We start from the raw sequence: 17,192 nt of genomic DNA, 5'->3' as shown, positions 1-17,192 counted from the left end.
GTTAAATGTTCTTCTATTTATTAAGATAAGATTTGTAAATTTTATTTGTAATCTTTTGTTATTTATTGTAATGTAAATTGCTGTAATTGATTATTTTTTATTGTATATATTTTTTTCTACTTGTAATATACGGAGTATTCCATTTAATTACATATTTCCGTCTCAATCATTAAATTAGTACACCACGAATAATTAAATCAGTACGTCCCGAACAATTTCGCAAAGAACATCAAAACAGACGTTAATTAATTCCGTAATTTTTTCTGTGGGACCCGCATTTTAGGTATTAAAAAAAAACATACTGTGATGACGTGGACGCACAGAAATCCTTTAAATGTTCTTGTTTTTATTAAGATAAGATTACTTATTTCTAAAATATTTTGGACTCTTTGTTAAATAAGCCCGTCCTATGCTATAGAACGGTCGTATAGGAGAGTATCTGTATAAATTTAGTTCCCATCCTATAATTTCAATTTAATTCAAATCCTATAAGTTTAGTTAAAAAAAATTCAAATTCTATAATTCAGTGCAAATTTTATCTATTCAAAAGAACAAAGGGTCGGTAAAACTTAAACAAATTGAGATAAAATGGAATATAGACATATAGTACATCGTTCATGTCTAAGATTTTATGTATGCTGCATGACCAACAAATAATTCCCGTTAACATAATATTGACATAAGAATAAAAAAGTGTTTGATTAATAAAATACTTTTTTTAGGAAAATAAAACCAATATGAAGTTTATATATATGATACTTGGGACTAAGAGTTTTTAGATTTGGTTCATTAATACCTGTTTATTTTTCAATTGGTCAAGGAAAACAATAATATCTACTTTGCATAATCAACTTAATGATGCATCAAATCTCCTTCTTTAGAATAACAACCATAATTTAATCATTGTTGGGTCAAATGGTAGTTACGTAAAAATATTTACAGGTAGTTAAATGTTATATCTCATGGTCAAACTATAGACGTACCTTTAAATGTGAACCAAATTCCAACGCAATACTACATGGCTGGGGCTGCTTATGACCACCCCCCTATAACAATAGTCTTGCCCCCCATCTTCTGATTTGAAACAAAATTCTTCACGCAGACTCCTATTTTTCTTCCCTATTCGCACACATGATCTAAAACAATCTCATCTCTTGAAAGATCGATCCTTGTCTTCGAAATTTCTCTCAAATTTATCCAACCAAGTAAAAACTAAACCCCTACTTCTAGAAAAATCCACAATCCAATGAAAACTAACCCTTGCTCTCGACAATGTTGTTAGAATTAAGATTTTATTTTAATTGGGATTGATAGGGTCAAGATTAAGTTTATCAGTATGATCTTTTGAGGTTTCTTGTTATTATTCATGTTACCTATATGTTTTAATGCAAGCGATATTTTGCCTATAAATAACCTTATTTATTATCACTATCCTCGTTAAACTCGTCACCCTCCACAAATACAACCTTACTCCCTAGACCCCACTAATTTACCCCCAAAATAAAACATTAGCCACTGTGATTAGTTCTTACTACTTGAAACAACCTCCAATCCACTACCACTATCACTACCTTTCTGCCACGTTTTACATCTAAGAAGTCATAAATCACATTCACCTCCATGAAACACCAATCTTTACTCCAGATGATATGGATCCTCGCCTCCCCTTATCGAAGATAATTTATTTCTCCTTCAACAAAAAAAAGTTTAAGAAGCAATCTTTCCTCTTATCTCTCCCCCTTTCCCTTCCTAGTCTTTTTCTCGTCCCCTCCCCTACCTCCATTCCAGATACTCAAACAAAGTGTTTGGGTACTATGTTTGTAAACTGAATAAGTTTGAATATTATATATATACACGAACTTTGCTATTTATTTCATTTTGCATAAATAAATCTTACTACCTCCATCTCATTTTTATTGTCCTTTTTTCTTCAAGTTTTATTATCTCATAATTATTATCCCATTTCTAGATCTAGTAAGGAAAAACTTTAGTCAACCAACTCGTCGCAATCAACCGCATTCTCACTCGAAACAACCTTTAGCTCACTACTTAATCCCTTCGGTTCACACATAAAACGGTCTAGCTTTCATATCTCTCTTGAAAAGTCCATCTAACTAACAGAAAACTATCCGCTACTTTCTGAACTTCATCATTTTTACATCCCGTAAAGATTAAGTTGAACATGACAAAAAAAAATGCAGAAACTTAGGTTTAGTTTGATAACGACAGATTGAACATTTTTTTTCGCATTTTGAGAGTTTTTACACTATTTAAATAACAAATGTACTATTTTAAGTGTTGATCATCGACATATTGAAATAGTAGATTGTGGTGCAATTTCTTGTTTTACATTATGACCTTTAATTAGTTTATTATAAGAAAATAAAAATTGAGTTTTTTTTTATCTCTGAGGAAATTAAAGATCAAACTTTATCTTTATCATATTTATAATTAATATTCTTTACTTAAAATATGTAAATTTAAGCAAGTTCAAATAAGTTAGCTAAAAGTTATAAATCACAAATTGTACGAAGCAGTATAATCATTTTTTTTTATTAATATGAAATAAATGTCATAAACTTCATGCGAATATTAATGCGGTAGAGAACTATAGAAGAGTTGACAAGTACGTGTCCCCATTTTAGGTTTAAATTTCTTCATTTATTTTTATATTTTTGCCTAAAGGTGGTTAAAGCATCGTATTATGCATGACGAATATGTCTCACCCTTCCTCAATTCGTATCTCTCCCTAAATTATAGTGATGATGTGCTCAATTTACACAAAAAAAAATATATATAACATCAACAATAATTAGTTTGCTCCATATAATTGAATAGTACCGTTTTTTATGCATGTAAATTTGTCAGAAGTAAAGCTTGAGAGAGGTGGCCTTCACTATGTTAGGGAAAGACTACTCTTACCCTTTTATGTGTTTTTCATGACTTTTTTTAATGTTGATCGTTGCTTGAAGTCACTACTACAGAATTCATCAAGGACATCAGTGGATGGACATCGGATTTTTGAAAAAACAGATGTAATAAGTTTGCACATCAGATTTTTATAAAAGTCTGATGTAATTATATTATATGGACATCGGTTGTTATTTTCAACCCATGTCCATTATAATGGACATCGGATTAAATTACAACCCATGTCCATATAATCCTCAATTTGGGCGCAAAATGAAAACAATTCCCCCGCCCCAAATTATTTTCACTAGCATACTGAGTCAATCTATTATACTTACTCCATATCATTCTTTTTTTTAGACAAACCCAAACCCAAACCCTTAGCTTACTCATCCCTTTCTTCTCTATCTCATCGTTCATCCCTTAGCTTCTTCACTTCAAAACCCGATCAATAACCCAAAATCATACCTGCTGCTGCTGCTTCATCGTTCATCCCTTCTTCTCTCATCACCGGCGACATCATCCTTCTTCTCTTCACCGGCGATATCATCAGTCTTCGTTCTCATCACCTCGCGACATCAAACCCTAGCTGCCGCTGCTTCGATCTTCGCTCTTTATTATTAGGTAATTAATCTTCCCCTATCATTTATATATTTATTCTCGATCATTTTATGGTTTATTTGAATATTTTACTGAAATGGTTTTTGATTTGTTTGTAATTTTGACTGAAGAATGAATTATAGGGTTATAATTTAATTGATAATCTAATTGGAAGAGAGTGATAAAATTGTTGGGTGTTTTTTTGGCTACCGTGGATGTAACTGAATGTGGGTTTTGATATTTGATGATTGTAGAGAACTCAGTGGATGCGGGTACTACGTCATGAGGTACATGCTGGAAATCGTCACGCGTTCTAATCCAACAAAAGCTATCAATGAGGTCAGTTTCGACATTATAGCAAAACTCGGTATTTTTTCAAGTAATTATCCTACTTTGACCTGCTGCCTATACGCATTGTGGGCGAACTGCTTCGCCAATTCAATGAGCTAGCTGCGCACCCTCTTCCCTTAATTATTAGCTTATATGAAGCTGCCCTTGTGAGGCCATGTCGATCGCCCCATTGTCATTAATATGCATTACAGGTTTTTCAAGACACCACGCCATATTCACAAGAAGAATTAGATGAGGTTCGGGACTTGTGGGCGAACTATTTTCTCAATATCTAGCCGTAGATAGCTAGCTAGCGTAGTAATGTATTAGGTAGTTGCATTTTGAAAAACTGATTACATGATCTGCAAGACCATATGTTATGTTGGCTGGGATTTGTTATGCCCTTTGTTGTTGTTCGTTAGTTGTTGAATTCGGATGACGGAGATGGTTGCGTTGTATGATGATTGGGATCGGTTTTTATTAATTGAAATCGATCATTTTGGTTGAATGGCAGTTGGCATGTTTTGTATTAATGTTTTGGCATTCAAATTCGTGTAATGCAATATGAATTGGCCTGCTCTTTTCAAATTTAAAAAAAAAAAAAATAATATAAAGGACAGCGGATTTATAAAAGTTCGATGTAATTCTAGCTTCAAAGGACATGAGCTTTCTATAAAAATCTGATGTACATTACACATATGGACATCGGATTAATGTTAAAATCTGATGTTCATTACTCATATGGACATCGGATATATTTAAAAATCCGATGTGCATATATTAATGGACATCGGTTTAAAATCCCATGTCCATTACACCCCATATGGACGGGACTGAACTCTACATCGGCCTATAATCCGATGTCCATGTGTCTAGAAGTCCGATGTCCTTCATGATTTCTGTAGTAGTGAGTGAATCTTAACCTTATACATATTTCTATAATAACTGTATCTAATTTACCTTCAAGCCTTATTCAAATCTATTTTATTACTCGTGGTACCATTTTTACTTTAAATTATAAAACAATCGCACAATAAAGTTTTTCAAAATATTTACTCATTTGTCATAATATGATATTTCGATTCGCAAATTAGCGACAACTTTCTTTATCTTTTAATACTCCTTGAAAAATAGATATCAAACTTTGTACTTATCAATAATGTGTAAATATCTTATTTAAATTTTGATTAATATACTTTTATATAATGACAAATGAATGTAAATAATATAATAATAAAATATCAATATAAGTTGAAGTGTATTGTGAGGGAAATAACTTTAAAATTAGTAGGAGAAATATATGACATTTGAAAAATAAACTTCATATTATGTATAATTAAATATGACATTAGCAATAACAAAAGACGTAGGGGCCTATTTCAGCGTTCATTTTACTCTTTAAATGAGTAAATTCCATGTAGTACGTATTATGTATGCACATTTGTCACAACCCAGTTTGGCCTAGGGCCTTTTACTCTTTTAGCCTCATAATACCTCATTTTTTTAATCGAAAGTTATTATAAAATTGGATATTATAAATATATCAAAGGTTTTTTTTCCTTCTAATTAAATAAAAAGTGAACAAATACTAATGAATAATTTTTTAATATTAATAACTTGTGGATAATTAATTTATTTCCTATTTTTAATAATAAATTTTAAAATAATTGATTAATTCTCATTTCTAATAGGAAAATTATATTCCAAATTATAATCTTAAAATTTTAAATAATTATTATCTCCTAATTCTAATAGTATAATTAGGAAAAAAAGCATTAATAAATTGTTAATTTATTTCCTATTTCTAATAGGAAAATTGTAAATTAATTAATTAATTATCATTTTTAATAGGAAAATTATATTCATAGTTATAATATAAAAATTGTAAATAATTAATTATCTCCTAATTCTAATACTAATAGTATATCTAGAAAAAAACCTCCTTTAGTTATATATACTAGATTTAATGCCCGTGCAATGCACGGGCCACCTAGTAAAATCTTTTAAATAATATCCATGAAGTAAGTTATATTAAAAAAAATAAGGCACCTTTTCTAAATGCAAATTAAACTACATTAATTTAAATTGACTTTATTAAACTTATTAAGCTAATATCATATTTTATCGAAAATATATTTTTGTGGCATATTTGAATAGAATAATTGAGTATAACCTAACTGATTCTATCGAAACTGGATTAAATTGAACCTAATGAACCTGAATCAAACATAACTTAACTTAAATTAAGTTAATGAACTAAACTGCACTAAATCGAATTTAGTTGAGTTGAATTGAAGAACTTAAATGTCTGAATTGAATTTTAGCCTTTTTAATGAAGCTAACTAAAGCAAACTGAGCTAACTAAATAAAGTTGAACAAAACGATCGTTTTATCTAATTAGTTGACGCATATTATCAACTAAATCTCTATCTTGAAATCTCAAAAAACCCACTTACGACTAAAACGGAAATATAACCACAAAAATTCTCTCTCTATCACTAGAGAGTTTCTCTCTATTTGGGAGTTTTCTTACCCTTTGGGTTTTATCCACCGCCAAACTTATTTGTCCTGTTTCCGACACATCTCCGACATCTTGATCCACCATCTCTTTATCTTTCCTCCTCGCCTAACCCCCTTTTTCAGCTTGTATTTTCCTTCTTCGCCTAACTCCACTCTTTTCTGGGTGGGATGTCTCGTTGGCCGCCCTGTTTTAGCACACGTGTTGATGCTATTTCCGGTCTGATGCCACGTCGTGCTCCGGCCTAACCCTTGTTTCCCGTTTATCATCTATAAATACCTTTCTACAGTTTTTTATTCACCCCTAGAGCTTCAACTTCATATTTTATCTATATATAAACCAAAACATATAACCATGGCTTCTTCCTCCTCCACCGCCCCTTGTCGGGCTGGTGTGAATATAAAACTACCACCTCACCTTTGTGTTGACCTTACGGGGTTAGATTTCAATAAAGTCCTAACTGCCCGTTTTATAGACCAGAGATATCTGGCTATTGACCGGATTATGTACCAGATTGGTATTCACTGGAGGTTAAATGGGTCGATTTCAATTCGACCCATGCACCCTTATTACTTGTTTTCTTTTTCATCTTTGGCTGATTACAAGTACTTCCGCAAGCGTCAAACTGTTAATATTGATGGAAGTTTCTTTGGTGTCTTTGCGTCCGTGCTCGCAACTTCATTCCCGGACAATATGCTTTTTCATATTGTCCCTGTTTGGGTTCGTGTCCTGCATCTTCCATTTCATCTAATGCACTCCTCTGTTGCGGCTTACCTGTTGTCTCATGTGGGAGACATTTTCGAGGAGGAGGTTGTGAACTCTTTAACCCCCTCTCGCTGCTTTGTTAGAGTAAAGGTATGGGTGGACCTCTCGAAACCGTTGATCCCTGGGTGCTATTTGGAGATTGATGATAGAACTCATCAGTGGATTGGGTTTTCGTACGAGGGAGTGTTCAGATTCTGTAAAACTTGTGGAGAAGTGGGTCACCGAGTATCCTTCTGTCCGTCTGGAAGATTTCATGGTGCTCGCCGGATTCGGGCCCGGATGGAGGAACTAAGTGCAAGTGGGTTAACAGTACTCCATGGCCCGCCTGGTTCACGCTTTTACACGCCGGAGATTATGGGGCTACCTTCAAGAGTGAAGTACTTGACCTCTAAAATTGATATCGCGGAACCTGATGAGTCTGCTCAAGTTGATTCAGGAGGAGATTCACCAATTTTTTCGTTTTCTTCTTCACCTTCTGATAATGGAGGTGATGAGGAAGCTCCTTTTGCTGTGCCGCCACCTGCGTTTACGGTTCATGAAGATGAATCTCGAGAAGTCTTGCTTGAGACTCATCCTTTGAAATGCTCTCTCCTTGATCTTAATGGCGCTTCAACCTCTGCTGTTCCTGTTTCGCCTGGTTTTCGTATGATGGCTCCTGAGATGGAGTTGGATCCTATCATGGATCTTGGACTCCCTGACCCAGCTACTCCCCCACGCCATGTGGATGTGGGTATCCTTTTTCGTGACCCTCTGGCTGCTGGGCCTAGTTCTGGGTCTGGTAATTGTTCCATTCCTATGGACTCGTCTGGTAGGAAATTGAAATTTGTTTTCAAGAGGAAGGTAAACAACGAGCTGCACCGTTTGAGTTGTCCTAAGTTTAAACGATCTTTTCGTTCCAAATTTATGGACTTGTCCTTGGATTCGTCCTTGGGCCGCCTGCACTCCCCCCTAAGTGTCTATATGTTTTTCTGGGTTTACCAGGTTTCAGTTACACGAAACCTATATCGCCGGATTTAGTTCATGCTGGTGTTTGTGGGCCGAATAAGCGCAAATTTATGGACTCAGATTCGGCCCTGGAGTTTTGTTCTTATAAACGTTTTAGATGTTCTGTTGGCTTTATGTGGGATTTCCTTTTTTCGTCACTAACTGTTTTTCCGTCTCTTTTCCTGTCTTCTCACAGCGCTGAAGATAGGGCGGATCTGTTAGGTCAGGTGGTGGACCTTAAGTCACCACCAGGGTATCCATGACTATCTTTTGTTGGAATTGTAGGGGCTTTGGGGAAGCGGATGATCCTACAATTCCGTATCTACATCAGTGTGTCCTTAAATATCATCCGCTGATTTTGTTTTTGCAAGAGACTCATACTAATGTCGACATAGCAACTACGAAGACTCACCATCTTGGTTATCCTAACTTCTTTGGGGTGGACTCTATTGGTCGTAGTGGTGGTCTTCTTTTGTACTGGGATGACTCTGTAGATATACAAGTTATAAGTAGTTGCCCCCGTTTTATTTTTTGTAAAGTGGGCATAGTTGTAAATCAAGCTACTTTTAAAGATATGTATGTAATGTTCCTGTATGGGGAACCTGTTTTCCAATATAGGTCTTTTCTATGGGATAACATTTCTAATCAAATCTCTGGTTGCTCTCCTTTTCTGGTTATTGGCGATTTCAATCAAGTGCAATTACATTCGGACAAAATTGGTGGTTCTTTAACAATAAGAGGTCAAGCTGAGTTTACAGCGTGGAAATTTCACAACAATCTCGTCGACATTCCTTTCTTTGGTCCTCGTTTTACCTGGATGAATGGCCAGCTTGCTAACCACTGTATTATGGAACGCCTCGATCGTGCATATGCAACCCAAGATTGGATTGATCTTTTTCCTGCAACCTCAGTCCTTAACTTACCTATTCTTATTTCGGATCACTCGCCAATTATGTTACGTTTCCTACCGCAACCAAAATCACGTAGAAGACCATACCGCCTTGATAACTGGTGTCTTCAAATACCGGAACTGATGACCCTTGTATCTAATGCTTGGAATACTCTAGTTTGTGGCTCCTCTTCTTATGTCCTATCCCGCAAGTTAGCTGCTGCGCGCTTTGCTATTCTGAATTGGATTATTCAACACCGCATCCGCTACGGTATAAACTGGTCTTCGATTGAATATGATCTTCATCAAGCATCTTCTTCTCTTTTGGACTCGGAAGACGCCCTCAGGTATCAACACCTGCGATCTTCCCACCTTCAGCTGCTCTCCAAACAACATAGTTACTGGATTCAGCGAAACAAGACCCGTAAAGAGATTCTCGATGGCCTTCCGACCCGTTCTTTGTTTAACCGTGTTAAACAACGCTCTTCCAAGCAACGGCTGATTTCTCTTCGCACTTCTCACGGCACATGGATCACTGACCCAATTGAAATAGAGGCGGAGATTTGTTCTTATTTCCGATCTATTATGGGTAGTCAGCAGGCGTCTCAAGCACCTCTTTTTCAGTCCACTGAAGATTTTCTTGATGACCTGGATATTCCATCGCTTTCGCCTGCTGACTGCTCTACTCTATCTACTCCTTTCACTGAAGCTGATGTTCTCAGCGTAGTTCGTAGTATGGATGGTTCGAAATCACCTGGCCCGGATGGTATTACTCCCCGCTTTTATCAGGTATTTTGGCCTCAGATTGGTCATCTGGTAACTGCGGCCATCTTACATTTCCTCAATTCCGGCGTAATGCTGAAGGAATGGAATCAGACTCATATTATACTCATTCCGAAGGTGGAACACCCTGAGTTGGTCACCCAGTATCGGCCTATTAGTCTTTGTAATGTTATCTACCGAATTGCGTCCAAATGTCTGGCAAATAGACTTAAGCTGGTGATCCCATCTATTATATCTGACTCGCAACAAGCTTTTGTCCCAGGACGCCTGATGACTGATAGCTGCCTTGTAGCTCATGAGGTGCTGCACTATATTAACAAAACCACAAAAGGCTCGAACTGTTTTGCTGTGCTTAAGCTTGACATGAACAAGGCCTTTGATCGTGTTTCGTGGAGTTTCCTCATGATGGTTATGAAGCGCATGGGTTTCCCTATTTTCTGGCGAAATATTATTTGGGAATGTGTGTCTACGATCTCTTATAGGGTGCTTATTAATGGTGAACCATCTGAATCTTTTCGATCTGTCTGTGGTCTACATCAAGGGGATCCTTTTTCTCCCTACCTTTTTATTATGTGTATGGAAATTTTGTCCCGCCAGCTGATCAGGGCAGAAAAACTTGGCTCCTTAACCGACATAAAAATTTCAAGATATGCACCAACGCTTTCGCACTTATTCTATGCGGATGATGCTTTTCTATGCTGCAAGGCAACACCTTTGTCCTTTGAGACTTTACGGGATTTGTTCAAGGACTTCGAAGTGCTTTCGGGACAGATGATTAATTTTAGTAAGTCCTATATCAAGTTCAGTCCGAATACACCTGCAGACTTCCGAGAGCATCTGACTTCGATTTTGAAGATGTCTCATGTTCCCTCTTTTGGTACCTATTTGGGAGTTCCTATTGATATCCCTCGCAAGAGGTCTGCGCTTTTTCTTCCTTTTATTGATGCTCTCACTTTGCGTATTTCATCTTGGTCGCTCTCCATCTCGTGATTGACAGAAATTGATTGTTATTTCGGCAATCTTACTTGCTTCTTTGAATCATGTCTTTTCTGCGATACCTATTCCTATTGGTGTGTGTCGCAAAATTGATGCCTTGTTGACGGCTTTTTGGTGGCGTAATGACTGGAATAAGCACTCCATTCTTTGGACTTCCAAAAGTATCCGCAAGCACCAAAGGAATATGGTGGTCTTGGTTTCAAAAACACCCATCCGCTCACCAAGCATTGCTTCTTAAGAATTTTTGGCGAGTTCATACCCACTGACCATTTGGGTTTTGGCCGAGATACATGTCCCGAAGTATGCCCGAGATTTGCCTATTCCTCTGGCAACCTCTCGCGTTTCTCATCCTTCTTTTATATGGTCTGGTATTTGCAAGGCTGTTTCTGCGGCTAAAAATGGTATTTGTTGGAAGCTTGGTAATGGACGGTTTCTTGACCTTTGGTCGAGTCGTTGGATTAATGGTAAACAGCCTTTTGGCACACCTCCAGTTCCAGTTCCAGAGCCTGCGCCATCTCTCTCGGATTTCTTGCTGGAATCCGGTGACTGGAATCCGTCTATGGTTTTCCGATACTTTTCCTCTATTTGTGCGAAGGAAATTACTGCTATGGAACCACCAGCTCAGAATTTTGATGACTTTCTCTACTGGAAATATACAGAGGACGGCTCTTATTCGGTAAAATCCGGTTACTCCCACCTATGGTCTGAATCTTCAGCTGCTCTCTGCATACGATCTTTTGTTCACACTTTTCCTTGGAAACGAGTGTGGCGAAAAGGATTTCCACCAAAGATCTCATTCATGTTATGGCGTTTGGCTCATAATATTATGCCAACGAATGATAATTTACTATCCAAACATGTGCCGGTTGACTCCATGTGTTCTCTCTGTCTTTCTTCCCCTGAAACAGAGGAACATTTATTTCGTACATGTGCATCCGCCCGGTAGCGTCCTGGGAAAGCATCCGCCCTTGGGATTAACGCCATAGCTAACCCATCAACTTCCTTTATATCTTGGATTGGCGACTTCTTGTCTTATCTTCACAAACAATCTTTGGTGACGGATCAAAAATGGCTCTTGCTTTACTTTTGCTGTGTTCTCCAGGCAATTTGGACTACTCGTAATGCAGTGATTTTTCGAAATCACAATGGTGACCCAGCAGTTACCTGTAGACTTATTGAGGATTTACTGCACTCGCATGCTCAGTTACCCAAGGTACGTCCTACACTGTTGCACCCCTCTAATGACCTTGTTACACCATGTGTTATCACAGATCCATCTTCACATCAACGGAGTGCGGTTTCCTTTTCTGTCTCCACACGATATGTCCCAAAAACGAGCTGTTTTAGTTGCTGCATCATCAGTACTGAGTTGGATTACTCCAAGTCAAGTGTTGTACGCGCAAGTTCGTCTTTTGACGCTTCTACCAGGGCCCTTCTATGTGCTATGCGCTACGCCCACTCTCTGAGCCTGAGTTCTGTTTGTTTCTTAGTCACTTGTTGTAAACTATCTCTGCAGCGATTCGGCAACCTCTTTGCGATCCCAATTAGTGCACGACATTCCTTTCGAGAAATCCGTGCTTTGTTTGTCATTTCTCCTTCGGTCTCAGACGCCGGCAACAAAGCTAACATCAGTATCCTAGCTGTGTTTCCTTTAATATATATCAGTTTATTATTGTCAAAAAAAAAAAAAAAAAAAAACCACTTACGGAAATTCACGTTTCTTTATTATTTTATTCCATGTTTGTTAATCAACCCGTAAAGATCAAATATTCGTATCATGTGTTTGCTTGTATTAAATTAAACATTAAAACTTGAGAGATACGGTCTTTTAATAAAATAAATATATATGACTTAAGTTACGCTTAAAATCAAAATTACTCGACTCGTTACTCGTTTGACGAATCGATTCATATGGATCTTTAATTTATGTGAAAATGACCTTTTATCTCATAATTTCTTTTTTCTGCTTGTTTTATTTATTTTTTTTACTCCCTCATATTCACTATAATCTTCCCTTTGTTTGTAGGCATGAGTATTAAGGGGATGAATAAAATAGGAGTAAAAGAATTGGATGGGGTTTGCTTATAGGAGAGGGATGAATAATTAGGAGTTAAATAAGGAATTGTGGGGCCAAAACATTAAGGAAAGTAATAAAATAAGAGTAAAAGAGTTGGCTGGGGTTTGGTGATAGCAGATAGGTATGAATAAAATAAGAGTAAGTTTCCAAAATTTAAAAGGGAAAAAAACTCGAATAATCCATTTTAAAAATCGGGAAGATTATAGTGCATGAATAGAAGCTACTGTTTCTTATCTTCCTCTAATTTGACGTTAGTATTTTCTCTAGACTATCACATTGCGTATTGTTTTGTTATAATAGTGTGTCACGAGTCACGACTCACGTACGACATAGCCACTAAGATAGTTGTTATGTGTGAGTGTGTCAACGTAGTACCTATTAGGGGTGTTTAACAGTGCGGGTCGGCCGGGTCCGGGACGGGTCAAGGGCGGGCCGGGTTGTGTCTAAGCGGACCCGGACACGGCCCGGAGTATAGGACGGGTCGTCACGGGCCGGGCCGGTTCATGTGAAGGCCGACCCGGAACCGGCCCGGGAGGGTTTAATGGCGGGTTGGCGGGCCGGGTCTAGTACGGGTTAGCTGGCCGGGTCTAGTACGGGTCTGGATATTAAAAAAAGGCGTGGGAATGCTGTGGGACGTGGGACGTGGGACTGGATATCAATGTTCCTGGGAAATTGTATCAATCCATTGAAGATATTTTTGGAAAATATTAAATGTGTGGTCAGGGGCGTGGGACATATGGGAGACGACTAATAAAAAATGTGTTGAAAATTTTATTAATTTGTTAAGACGACTAATAAAAAATAACGGAGAAAATAGAAAATAACAAATTGCATACGTAATCAAAAAGCTTAATATTATTCAATATTTCATAATAGAAGCGACATACATTCGATAACTCCGTAATTAAACTACATAATTATTTGACGTACATAATGACGACGGAAATAGATAGTGAAAATTGAAATGGAAGCGACATACATTCGATACCTCCGTAATTAAATTACATAATTATTTGACGTACATAATGACGACGGAAATAGATAGTGAAAATTGAAATGACCCGATTTAAATATCACGAGTAATGCCATGAGCATGCTTTAAATGACGATACAAGACGCCGTGGCCTTGATCGGACCTCCATTTGTAGTCTCGACTAATATTATCAGCTTCACAAACCTTGCAAATACACTTGAATTCATTATTCGTATTTGGAATGGAGATTTTGTGGAAGTACGTCCATACGAATATTTCCGGCCGGTTGGCCATTTTTTTTTTTTGAGATTTCAAATAAGAAGAATGATGAGTAGAAGATTATAGAGTTATGAGTTTTTTAAAATTTGAATATGTTAAATGGATTATGGAAATATTTATAAGAGGAAGGTAGATAACTTTAGTAAATAAGTGATAAAAAGGACAAAAAAAATTGAATTGAATTCAAGAAGGGCGTTGAATCACATGAATGCAGCAACCAGCCAACCACTTCTTCAATTTCTTTTTTTTTTTTTTAAATAAGCATATTTGTCCTTTTTAGTTATAGAAAAAGGTAAAAAATGATTTGATTTTTAAATTACAATAATTAAGGTTTGATATCCAAAAAAAAAAAAAAAAGGGCTTGGTCGAAATTATTATAACTCTTTCAAATAATACCAAATTAAATTAATTTGATATTAATTTAATAATTATAATAATTAAGATGCCTACGTATCTCGAAAGAATCAAAGCCCACGTAGTTCTTTACTTACCTGACTTACCGTAATTACTAGGTTAGGATGGTGGTAAGAATTTTCTACCCTTGTATTTGAGATTGGTGAGATGGAATGACGTCTTCACGGTCGATTAAAAGCAATGGCGCTCTCCTTCATTAAGACTCGCTTGATATTCAATGCCTTGTAATCGGTCCCTTGCCAAATCCCAATCTTTCTTGATCACGCACATTTTTATTGTCTCCGGCCCTAAGCTTGATCTTTGTTCGGTGACCACTCTTCCCCGCACTAAAAAGCGGACTCGGACGCCACTGTGGACGCCAGAACAACAAGACAATCCCTAGCAACTCTTGACAATAATGGATATTGGGCCGAATGTATACTCCAATACTCAAGGACGTTAACTTCTTCTTCGGTCGGTCCAAAAGTCAAACATTCATCAAGATTTTTGGTGGCGGAAGGGGTGGAGGAGGAAGAACCCCCTTTTCTCCATAAAATAGATCGTAATTTAGAGTCCGTACGACTACTCTTTTGCACATTACTTTCGGTGGTTGTTGTTGGCGGGGTAGGTCCAGCATAAATAGCACATAGTTTACGCAAAATACTAAGACAACTACTAATATAAGCGTCAACATCATAAGGGATTTTTAACAACTCATAATAATATTCTAGCATGTTCTTTAAACCTAGAACTTTAACATACGGATTAAGTATGCATGCAATACCATATATTTTAGGAAATTCAGTAAAATATTTCAACCACTTTTTCTTTATATCAACTACAACCTCTTTTAGCGCGGCCTCGAATTTTTCAGCATCATTAAAAGCAATCACAATTTCTAAACATGCATAAATAACCCAATGTAAATTAGGCTCATAAACATAAGAGAAAATAAGTGTAGCACTCTTATATGCACTTAAAAGATCACAAACATGTCTAGCAATTACCCACATAGACTCGTCAATTTCTTCATTTTCTTGTGTTTTGTGATGTGTGTTATACAATTCAGTAATTACGTTTTTGTATTTAATGGCTTTTTCCAGCAAATCATAGGTGGCATTCCACCTTGTCGGACAATCTTTAGACCAATCAACTGGAGCTAGTCCATTTTTTTCACACAACTCTTTGTAGTGGCGTCTTATGGCTTGAGTTTTTCGAACCCAATGGACACATTTTCTAATAGGCATAATTAAAGGTTCAAGAAATTTAATTCCTTCTTGAGCGGATAAATTAATAATATGAGCACAATATCTTACATGCACAAGTTCACCATCAAGTAGTAGAAGTTTTGTCATTTTACTAATAACATATTCAATGCATTTTGCATTAGCGGAAGCATTATCAAACGAGATAGAAAAAATTTTGTCAACTATTTTAAACTCTTCACAAGTTTCTTTAATACGCAAAAAAATGTTATAACCCGAATGCGACTCATCCATAAGATCAAAAGCAATTATACGTTTTTGCAAAATAAAACTATTATCTATCCAATGAGCGGTAATGCATATGAAAGGATCGTTTACTCTAGAAGTCCAACAATCGCTAGTTAGAGCGACTCGACCATCATATTTATCAAAAAATTCAATTAAAGCGTCTCTTTCTTCATAGTATTGTTTAAAACAATTTCTTTGTAAGGTTTGTCTATTAATGGGTTTATAAGCGGGTTGAAACGCTTTTTTATTTAATCGTGTATATTTTGGGTTTTCACAAAAAGTAAAAGCTTGTTCGTCGGAAATAACATATCTACTCATTTCTTCAACCATATTACTATCAGAGTAAATAAAAGGCTTACCTCCGCCGGGTTGTGAACTCATAAACCCGGAAAGAAGAGTTTAAGTTAGTTGTTGGGGATTGCCGCTCAAATGACTTTATTTCGTGATACCATGTTGTTTGCTTAAATGTCGATTCATGCTTCCATAGCCGTCACCGGTAGTAATTAAATATTTTACATTTTTTTATCTTGTCGACATATTTTGCAAATGCACGTGAATTTGTCGGTCGTATTTGGAACCACAACTTTTTTGAAGTACGTCCAAACAAAGGAAGGTTGTACATTTTTTTTCCCTTTTCCTTTTTTAGTAACCGTGGACGTCACTCCTTCATTAATTGAATCTTCCAAAACTAAACAAAATATTAAAACAAAACAAGTTAGCAAAAATAAAATATTACTAAGATAAAATAACTTAATTTATAAGAAGTATTACTAAATTAAATTAATAATACACAAATGTATAAAAAATAATTCAACTAATTGAGAAATAAAATTATCAACTTGAGAAATATAATATAATACAAAAAAAAAAAAATTATTACCAACATGAACTTCAAATTGAGAATTCTCGCCTTGAAATTGACGGTACATCGCCTCCATTTCTTCTTGAGTATAACTTTCCATGATTTTTTTACTACCTTTTTTTTAAAAAAAAATTAAAATAAAAAATAAACTAACACTTATAATAAAAAACTAACAATTATATTTTTTTTGATAACTTTTTTTATATAAAAAATAAATTAGTAATTATATTGTGAGACTAACAATTTAATAAAATTAGAAATTGAAGAGAATTGTAGGTAGAAGAGATTAGAAGAGAGTAGTAGATAAGTTATGTGAATAATTGTATTGTTTTAAGGGGTA

This window comes from Silene latifolia, chromosome Y (genome assembly GCF_048544455.1).
Source record: "Silene latifolia isolate original U9 population chromosome Y, ASM4854445v1, whole genome shotgun sequence".
Lineage (NCBI taxonomy): Eukaryota > Viridiplantae > Streptophyta > Magnoliopsida > Caryophyllales > Caryophyllaceae > Silene > Silene latifolia.
Note: the sequence above shows the minus strand (reverse complement) of the source record.